Raw genomic sequence first — 9,646 nt, 5'->3', positions numbered from 1 at the left:
AAATAAAGCTTGAAAAAGGTAAGAAATTAGATTATTTTTTCATATTTTTCAGAGAATAACTGACAACGTACGTAATTGGGGTATATCGTGATATATATCGTTATCGTGATATAAAATTATCCATATCGTGATATAGGATTTTTTTCCATATCGCCCAGCACTATTGAAAAGTGTTTCTTTGCAGGTTCTTTTTAATGAGGCCTACCTTTTTTAAAGAGAAGCTCACTCTGACAACTTCTCTGGGATGTCAAGAGGTTAATAACTACTCTGTTAAAGATTTGTTAGCTACACTTGCTGTTAGCCAGTCCTTTCACTGAAACCAGGTCACAGAAAAACTTTTCCTTTTTTGAATATCCTTTGGATATCTGCCCCAATCTCTTTACTTCTGGTTTTTCCCTCAAACACATTAAGGAAAATGGGTGAGAAATAAAATAAAAATATAACAATAAATAAATAAAATAATCCATCGTACTTACTCAGTCTACACCAAACCACGCCCACATACACTCGCGCTCCACGCATGTCATTGTCCGTCCACCCTCATTGGCTACAGCCTGAGGCCTTGTGCTGACCCTGGGCTGAACTAAATTAGCCCAAATGAGCAGCAAACCGAGGGGGCAGGACAAGACAGCTGTCAATCATTCCAGGGTTTCCCCCAGTGTACCCCGCCGCCTGGCTAAGCTCTGCTTGTTTATTGAAAAATACATCATATTTTACACACATTTTTTTCCCACCCACATCAACTTGACGTGTTGATCACTGCGTGAGGGTGTGCGCGCCAACAGTAACACAATCACTTTTAAACATCGATCGAGCACCAGGGAGGGCTCAGCCCTACTACCCCATATATACCAGCTGTCCCTGACATATTGCTCCATCTTAAACCCCTGCCTATTACAAGTAGCAACAAAGCTAGACTAACATTACTAAATGTCACAAATTCACTCCTTTACTTTCTTCAATAAACTAAGAAATTAATAGTAACTTGAGTCAACACATAAAATATGTTAGGCTAAATGTTGAAAAACATGTCATAAAACTTAGTAAACTAGAATAACTCAGAGAGCGCAAAGATCTGCCAAGGCCACAGTGAGATTAAAAAATAGTGTAATACAGATCATAATCTGGATCACCATCAAAATTTCATCTGTTGTTTTAGAGACAACCCCAACATTTCCTGAAAATTCTAGCTAAATCTGATCATTACTTTTTATGTGATCTTGCTAACAGACACAACAAAAAACATAACTTTCTTGCCAGAGATAACAAAATGGTCCCATATAGGAGCATTGTTTTTAACAAAGGGGTTAGCTGTGACCTTGACCTTTGACCCCATGAACATTGAAATCATCATCTTTGACCCAGGAGGTGTCCAGCTGTGCAGTCTGACAGTCCTACATCACACTTGCAGAGTTAGAGCACAAGGTCATCTATGACCTTTGAACCCGTCACTTTGAAATCAACAGGGATCACCCTTGACCTATGAGGTGTCCAGCTGTGGAGTTTAACATTCCTGTTATACAGTTGCAGAATTAGAGCATGACCTTGACCTTTGACCTTGAACTTTTACCAGAACGCCACCAAATGTTACTATGTTTGATGTTTCCTGAAATTTCTTCATACCTTTTTGAGTAATCTAGTAAACAGACAGAAAGATGCAAAAACATAGCCTCTCTCAGTATTCTCCTTGCTCAGTTTGTGAGGACGGCCTGCTCTTAGTACATTTACACATGTCCCATACTCCTTCCATTTCTTCATGATGGTTCTAACAAAACTCCTGGGGATGGTTAGGGGTTTGGAAATCCTTTTATATCCATCCCCTGACTTGTAGTTTTCAATTTTCTTTTCTCGGAGTTGAATTAATACAGTCTTTTTAAAGGGGGTGAATATTTATGAAACTTCTTATTTTACATCAAATATTTTTATTTAATTGGTATTACTCTGTAAAAATTTAGTTTAACTTTGACATTGAAGCTTTCAGTGGTGTCTCCTAAACTTTGAAACAACCTGCCCTCTGACAACAGACAGCCATCTTCATTTTCACTTTTTAAATGTCTTTTAAAAACACATCTGTTTTCACTGGCTTTTAATACATTCTGAGTTGCTGTTTTTCTCATACTTTTACAAAACTTGTGTTTTGTTTAATATCTCTGAGTTTTATTTTTATTATTTTATTCTTTGTTTTGTTATGACATTTGGTGTAAATTGTGAAGAACTTTGGTCAGCTGCTGTTGTTTTTAAATGTGCTGTACAAATAAATTTGATATTTGACATTGAAGGGTTTTTTGTAAAGAAGGCCAATTTATAGTAATCATGACCATAAAGGGGGTGAATAGTTTAGCGCAGCACTGTAACCTCCTTGGCAGCAGTAAGAACCTGATTTTAAAAATCCCAGCAGTCTTTGAACGCATCACCTGTTTGGCACAGTCTGTCCCTGCAGCCGCGGAGCAGCCGGGTTCACGCAGCAGCCTGTGTTTTGTGTCAACGTTCTGAAGTTGGATAAAAACCAACACCGTTCATGTGTCCTCACATTAAATACAATTATAATACGGTCTGTGTAGCTGTCCTGAGAGGAGACAGGAGGTGTTTCCTGAAAACAACTCACCCACTGTTGCCTGTCGGCGGCTGCTCGGCCATACTGTAACAACTTGGGCGCTCCGGTCACGTGACCCGAGGGACGCTGACGTATAGCGTCATTGGAGGCGCTTCATTTGTTGTTGAAGGATAACTTTGACAGGCGGCACTCCAACCGCTGTACAATACTCTATTTCACCGCATTCACTGAAACTTTGCTTTTCTCCGGTGTGAAAAAGAAACGAACCCTTCCACCGACCGCTTACTACTGCGGAAGTACAATCCATCCAGCTGAACATTGCTGCTAAAGTGAGAAAAAGAGTTGTGGTAAGTTTCATTGGCATTTGTTTGGACATGATTTGAGCAAATTAGACGAAGTTTAGGAGTTTTGTTCAGCTAATAACTCTAAATATCATTTTAGGATTACATTTTCATAAAATATGTTGAATCATCGTCTGCATTTCAATAAATCAGTAAAACTCTTAGGGTTCATGCCAAAACTAGCCTATATATTTATTATCTATTGACTTTATTATAGGGGTTTCTTTTTCGAGCACATATAGGTGTATTAAAAAGTTGAACAGACTCAGTAATTAATATTTTATAGATACATAGGAAAAATTGTGTAATAAACAATTGTGTTGAATGCACTGTTCTTTGAAGAGTCCGACAAATTTCCAAACATTTTATTTTTTGTTTGCTAAGCAACTTAAGACTGACATGCATGAATTATTTAAGCAAGGTGTGCCTTAAATTACATCCACAGGTGTCTCTAATTAACTCAGATGTTATCAATAAACCTATCAGAAGCTTCCAAAGACATGCCATCAAATGTCCCAAACTGTTTAAAGGCACTGTAATCTTAGTGTATTTAAACCTTAGACTTTGAAGAAAGTAATAAAATAGAAATAATTTTGAATATCCTAATTGACCTGAGACAGGAAACGTTTTTTTCTGAATTCACGTCAGACAGTGTGTCATTTTATATAGTGTATGTAAACTTCTGGTTTCAACTGTATGTGCTCTTTAAAAGTCTTTGCACTTATTTATTCTATGAGTGATTAACTGCCTAGCGTTCCCTAAAGGAATGCATATCACCCACCGTCTTTCAAGGCAGAGTTTTAAGCTAAGATCATCTTATAATGAGAAATTATACAGTTGCAGCTGTTTTGGTCAAACCTTGACAAAGAGGTTTTGCACAATCTCATGATCTATTATGAGATGTCATGTGATTCTCAGCTCCCACCACATCAAGTTTAGAAAAATATTTATAAAGCTGACCGGTTTTATGTTGGCTAATGTTGATTAGCTTTAGCAAGTTGGATTTACTAATAATTAATAATTACTTTCTAAAAGTTTAAGTGGTTCATGACATATTTTGCCAACAGATCCACAGAGTTGACTCCAGTAGGTAATGGGAAAGTTTTGAAAACAATCTGTTTGTGCTTGGAATATGTGTTGAGGATGACACCAAATGTTAGGTCAGTGTGTGCAAAATTGACCGAGTTTGAATCTTGAATCGGGCTGACTCCAAAAGTTAAGCAGTTGTAGATGTACGTCCAATGACTACTTTCTGAGAGTTTCATTAAAATTCCATCAGTGGTTTATGCTAACAGACACACATACACATAAACATGGGCAAAAACATTAGAACTTGCACCTTCAGTGCGGGTGATAGTAAATTTTTAAAAAGTAAAGCATATTTCTTTGCAAGTAGTTGTTGTTTATCAGTAATCAGAGTTTTGAGTGGACCTGCTTGCTTCATCCTAAATGGCAGAAATAATTGCTACCTACAAACATACTGAGATGAGATGTAAAATGTGACATGTCTGATAAATCTGCTTCTCCATTCATGTGAGCAGAGTAAATATTAGCTGTAATGTGTGAGTAATAAGGCTGGGAGTGGGCTAGTGTCCGGTTATGGAACGTGTAAAAACGGGGTTACACTTAACGTGCGACGGTGCGCGCGCCAACAGTGACGCCTTCCCTTCCCCTGCGCTGAGGCCCCGCGAAGAGGTCGAGATGGCGACAAGATCAGACAGACATTAACGTGGAAGCCGTAACTATCTGCACAGCTAACCCAAGAAGACATTAATTGTCATCAACAATCACAAAGAAAATAAAGAAGACCGTGAGTAATCTCCATAGCCAAGGATTTTAGTTAACGTGAGATCTTTATAACACTACAAGAACAAATAATGCCGCTCCAAACCGATTAGCTAAAAGCTACGTAGTACATCGGCTAACATGAGTAAACTGAAGAATACTAACTTGGTTCAACTTGAAGACATGGAGACTGAAACAACAAAAGAAAAAAGAACTGTTTGAGAAATGTACTCTTCCTCGACACCCAACACGCCAGTAAACAGAAAGTGAAGAAAGCTAAAAATGAACCAACAACTCAACACGAGGAGCTGACATTATCAGAGCTACAAAACACCATAATCACAGCAGTCATTGAAAAAATTAAAGAGAGAGCAGATTAGACCGACAAGGCTGTCCACTGTAACACTACCCAAATTGATGACCTAAAAAAGTCCTTGGACTTCTGCCATTAAGAAGTAACATCTAAAAAAAACAGTACCACGCTGCAAGAATGCTGTAAACTCCTGGATCAGAAAGTTTCTGAGCTGCAGCTCAGAATCAGTGACAGCCGCCAACTTAACCTACAACTGTATGGTGTCCCTGAAGACAATAAAGACAATAACATTACAAAAACTGTCCAAGAAATATGTCAAGCAGTGCTAACAGAGCCTGAAGGGAGGACGGTGCTTTCAGCAATGTTTCAGCAGTGTTCAACAACGTAATGGGAAAACCAAACCTCTGTCGTGACCAGTCATCATCAGATTCCAGACCAGAATGGCCAGAGATGCACTATGGAAAGAATCCTCAGACACAACAAGCTCAGCTTTAAAGAAGACCTGGCCACTGCAGATAAAGAAATCCGAGGCAAGCTGTGGCCTGCGGTGAAGGAAGCCAGAAAGGCTGGTCACAAAGCATGTTTTGATGTAAACAGAGCTTATATCGAAGGAAAATAAATTAAGATATGATAAGGAGAAAATATATTTCAATGTGCATTGGATGAGTTAAAACCTCCACTCTAATTTGAAATGGAGAAGGTGACAAACGTTCTTTTGACGTGCAGATATACAGATAATAAGCAGTTACTTATACTTATACAGCTGAGTTGTAGTTTTGCTGTTAGTCAGTGTGCTAGAGTTCGTGTTAGCTTATGTCTATTTCTGTTTTTTTGTTAATGCCAGGGGTATTAGGAACCAACTTAAAAGGAATGCTTTATTTTTATACTACCTTAACAAAAGTGCTGATTTTTATTTTATACAGGAGACCCATGCTACAGAAACTGATGTAATGTTTTGGAGAAGTCAGTGGGGTCGACAGATATGCTTTTCTTTTGGTAATAATAAATCAGCTGGTGTTGCTCTCCTGCAAGGCAAATTTAAAGGGACGGTTCTAAAACAAGAAGCAGTAACTGAAGGACGATGGATTGTGAGGCTGATCAATCACATTTTTTAATTATCAATATTTATGGCTACAATAATACTAGGAACTTTACTATTACAGCACCACAATTAAGGTACTTGAAAAAAAAAGGCAATGGAAACCATTTTGGTTCTAGAAACAAAGAGAGCGGATGGTTGTCACACATCAAATATGGCTGCAGGTATTCAGGAGGAGCTGTTGCGTTTCTGGCTGTGATACAGAGAGGATGTTTAAACTTAAAGCATCCAGTTTGACTTTCATTGATTTACTTGCTTTGAATGAAATGTTGAGTACATAAATGACATTAAAAGTTAACTGTAGTGTATTATTAGTTGCGATTCGCTCATTCTGTGAATCACCAAATTATCACCGTATTATTCTCAACACAATCGCGCTGTCACCGCCCCTGAGCGAAGGCCCCGTGCGGTGTCGTGTCACGTGCAGTTCCGTATAAGGAGAGTTTGGACACTCCCATAGGCTTCTATAGAAAGAGTGGAATGTGGAAGTCCGAATGGTTCCAAACTGCAGCAGTTCCAGCTTTGAACGAAGTTCATGCTCTGTGTTTCAGAAGTGCTTTCTCTGGTAAGTTGACAAAAATACAACACTTTTTTGCTATTGTGAAGCGTTAGCTGACTGTTCTGTACCACAATTTATCAACAGTGATATTTTATGTCTCCAGTTTTCATTAATAAAGCATGTTAACTTGCTAGTTGCATTGTAACTGCAGCTAGCTCATTGTGACCATGATGGGTTTAAACGGGTCCATTTCAGTCTGTCTTATTCTTATACAGCTTAAATTTATAAAGTTAATAATTTTCTAATTTTTGTGGTAATTCCAGTTACTGAACTATCCCAACTAGAAAATATTTTGCCTTTTTTTGCAAGATTGACGTGATTAATTTAATTCAAGTTATAGATCCTTTGTCAAAGACAGCAGCATAAATATGAACATTATCATTAAAGAAAATCGTGATTAAGAAGATGAGTCATTCTTTTATATTTTCCAGGTAAACCACAGGAGAATGACTTCAGTGAACTGCTGAAGCATGTTGCATTGAAAGTATCACAAAGGTAACAAGATCTCATTTTCTGTATTCCCAAAATAATCAAGATGTTTGAATAAAATGACTTTAACACCATAACCTTCACTAAGTTGGTATTTACTGCAGGACTGTTAATTAACCTTTGTTTTATTATATTGTTTTAACATTTGGCAATCATGGGTCAAGTTGAGATGAGAATTTCTTTTAGGATAGAACAAAAAATAAGAATTATTAGCTAGAAAATATCAGCATCAATAAACTGTAGAACAGTAATAAAAAAAAACTTATTAAACTATCTCAGGTAACACTTCTGCCAATGCATTCATGTTTTCAGATTGACTCAGTGGTGAGCTTCAAAATGACGAAGTTGGTGGAACGGGCTGGTCCTGGCAGTGATGGAGCTGGTAAGTGAATGGTGGAGTGCTGCAGCTGACTGGGTGATAAAAATCAAATCAAAGTGATCAGAAATTAGTTTGTCAGGTACCAAATGGAAGCATTGCAACACGTTTTTCTGAAATTTACTGAAGATGCCAAGACTATGTATGAATATAACTTGTGTAGAATCAGGGAAACATAATAAATGTAAGGGACATAAAAATCCTTCCAAACACACCATCCAAAAGTTCAGGCATTGAAGCTGCTCTGAGTACGGGGGTGTTTGCAAAGGAGAGACCAAGCTCCTCCATGGCAACAATCAAGGTGTTTGGTGGGGGGTTCATTGTTGTGGTACAAGATGCTGTTTGGCATTGTTTTTTCTTCATGTTTTTTGTCTGGCTTTTACTTCCAACATTGGACAGAACTTTTTTTCTTCCATTAAAGGTATGTTTTGCTGCTATTCTTAGTCTCAGCCTGATGAATGTGCTGGTTATTTTTCTTTGCACATCATGACATGAAGGAAGCATGCTTTGTATTAGACTTGCTTCTCTCCCTAGAGTATCCATGGCATTGGGGAACTCCATGAAAGATTGGTCAGTCCTTGTTCTGAAAAGCTTTTCAACTTTCTGGACCAGACTGAAGGCTTCATGTCATGGCCGACACAGGACTCCTGGTTTGGAATCCTTCAGTGTCAACAGGGTACTATGCTCTCCTTCCAGAGTGAAATGTCTCCTTAATGTCCAGGAACTCTGCCAGAAGACTGCCATCATCCTCTTGATAGCTTCCTGATATGGTTGTCATAATAAACTGCCCAACTGAGACTGATCTCAGTGCCTGGTGATTCCTTTGCCTTATGCAGCTAAACAAGTTTTCAAGACAGTCCTGAGTGAACCTGCTTGTCAACACAAACGTGTCCATAGTCAAGCATATCTTTCTGAATACATAAAATTGTAGATGTTGCCATCACAATTCCTGTTTGCACTGGTTTCCAGCTTCATGTTTGACCTATCTTAAGTCCACAGAAGAGTGCTAACATGTCTTGGAGGAATTTAATGGCTTTGTTGTACTCTTCCATCTTATGCCTGCTGAGTCCCATCACAAGGTGGCGAAAGGACATGAGATCAAACCAGTGGTTCACCTGCTCCAGAAACAAGGCAGTGGTCAGATTAGAGGTAGGTCGCTGCTCCTGCTCCACCATGTGTTTCAAACCTGCACTTGTTGACTTGCTGAAAACATTTATTGCAGGCCCCATCTTCATTTTGTCAAAATGACTGGGCTGAGGGGTTGTTTTGTGAGTGATTTGGAGCAATTTTCAAAGGCCTTTGTTCCTGAAAATCCATCAAATCTTTCAAAGGACCCAGTGAATCTTCATTGTGTGGGAGTCTCTCTTTCTGTACAATCTCTGGTGGAATTGTGAAGGTCTGTCCAGGAACTAGGGCACTCTTTAAATTCTTCACCAGATGTGGGACATCTGGCATGAAGTACAGCCTTTTGTCTGGTTTTGCTGGGTGTTTGACAGATGTTTGTTTGTGGCCCACTCCAAATGCCCGCCACATCGCTCAGTCAGCACTGCCCATGTCAGTGGTGATGTTTACCACACAAAATCCTATGGAAGCTCTTCTCTCAATGGTTTCAAGGATGATTGGCTTGTAATTTGCCCCATTAGTGAAATTGCCACTGAAATGGTAGCTTCCATCTTGTTGTGCTTCCTGCCAACTTAAGAACACATGCATGTGTTGCAGCTCCTGTATGATCAGGCAACGTCATATCCCCAAAAAGCTTCCTTGTTCCCAGGTGCAGCTCCACACTTGGTGTGATTGCCATTTCATGAAGAGTAAGGATGCATTCTCTTTCCATCTCTGTCAGACTATTAACCTTTAGTCGGTGCATGTCAAACACCTCTCCTAACACACCTGGTTTGAGCTTAATACACTGCTTCGCGAAAAAAAAGTCACCACCAAAAAAAAAGCTTACACACTCTAATATTTTGTTGGACCACCTTTAGCTTTGATTACAGCACACATTCTCTGTGGCATTGTTTCAGTCAGCTTCTGCAACGTCACAAGATTTATTTCCATCCAGTGTTGCATTAATTTTTCACCAACATCTTGATGATGATGGTAGAGTCTGACCTTCTCCAGCACATCCCAAAG

At 38.9% G+C, this 9,646-nt stretch overlaps 1 protein-coding gene and 1 long non-coding RNA gene across 5 annotated transcripts in view; one reads left to right on the top strand and one right to left on the bottom strand.

Moving 5' to 3' along the window:
* The window catches only part of LOC119616825, a 6,149-nt gene extending 3,497 nt beyond the window's left edge, over positions 1 to 2,652 (bottom strand). Inside the window, exons 1-2 of the long non-coding RNA XR_005232876.1 lie at positions 2,606 to 2,652; positions 2,415 to 2,489 (exon numbers count right to left, since the gene is read on the bottom strand). This is a non-coding gene — a long non-coding RNA (uncharacterized LOC119616825). The remainder of the gene's footprint in view (positions 1 to 2,414; positions 2,490 to 2,605) is intronic.
* Positions 2,653 to 2,752: 100 nt separating this feature from the next.
* ano10a (anoctamin 10a) overlaps positions 2,753 to 9,646 on the top strand; it is a 48,810-nt gene continuing 41,916 nt past the window's right edge. The window contains exons 1-3 of one of the 4 annotated variants that reach the window (XM_037974424.1): positions 2,943 to 6,657; positions 7,083 to 7,146; positions 7,453 to 7,522. The gene's annotated coding sequence lies outside the window, so the exon portion shown is untranslated. Of the gene's footprint in view, positions 2,902 to 2,942; positions 6,658 to 7,082; positions 7,147 to 7,452; positions 7,523 to 9,646 lie in introns of those variants that run through there. The other 3 variants (XM_037974423.1, XM_037974426.1, XM_037974425.1) reach the window with 3 other exon arrangements.

Source organism: Kryptolebias marmoratus, unplaced genomic scaffold, assembly GCF_001649575.2.
Source record: "Kryptolebias marmoratus isolate JLee-2015 unplaced genomic scaffold, ASM164957v2 Scaffold49, whole genome shotgun sequence".
NCBI lineage: Eukaryota > Metazoa > Chordata > Actinopteri > Cyprinodontiformes > Rivulidae > Kryptolebias > Kryptolebias marmoratus.
The sequence above is the reverse complement of the archived record's forward strand: the minus strand, read 5'-3'. Positions and strand labels throughout refer to the sequence as shown.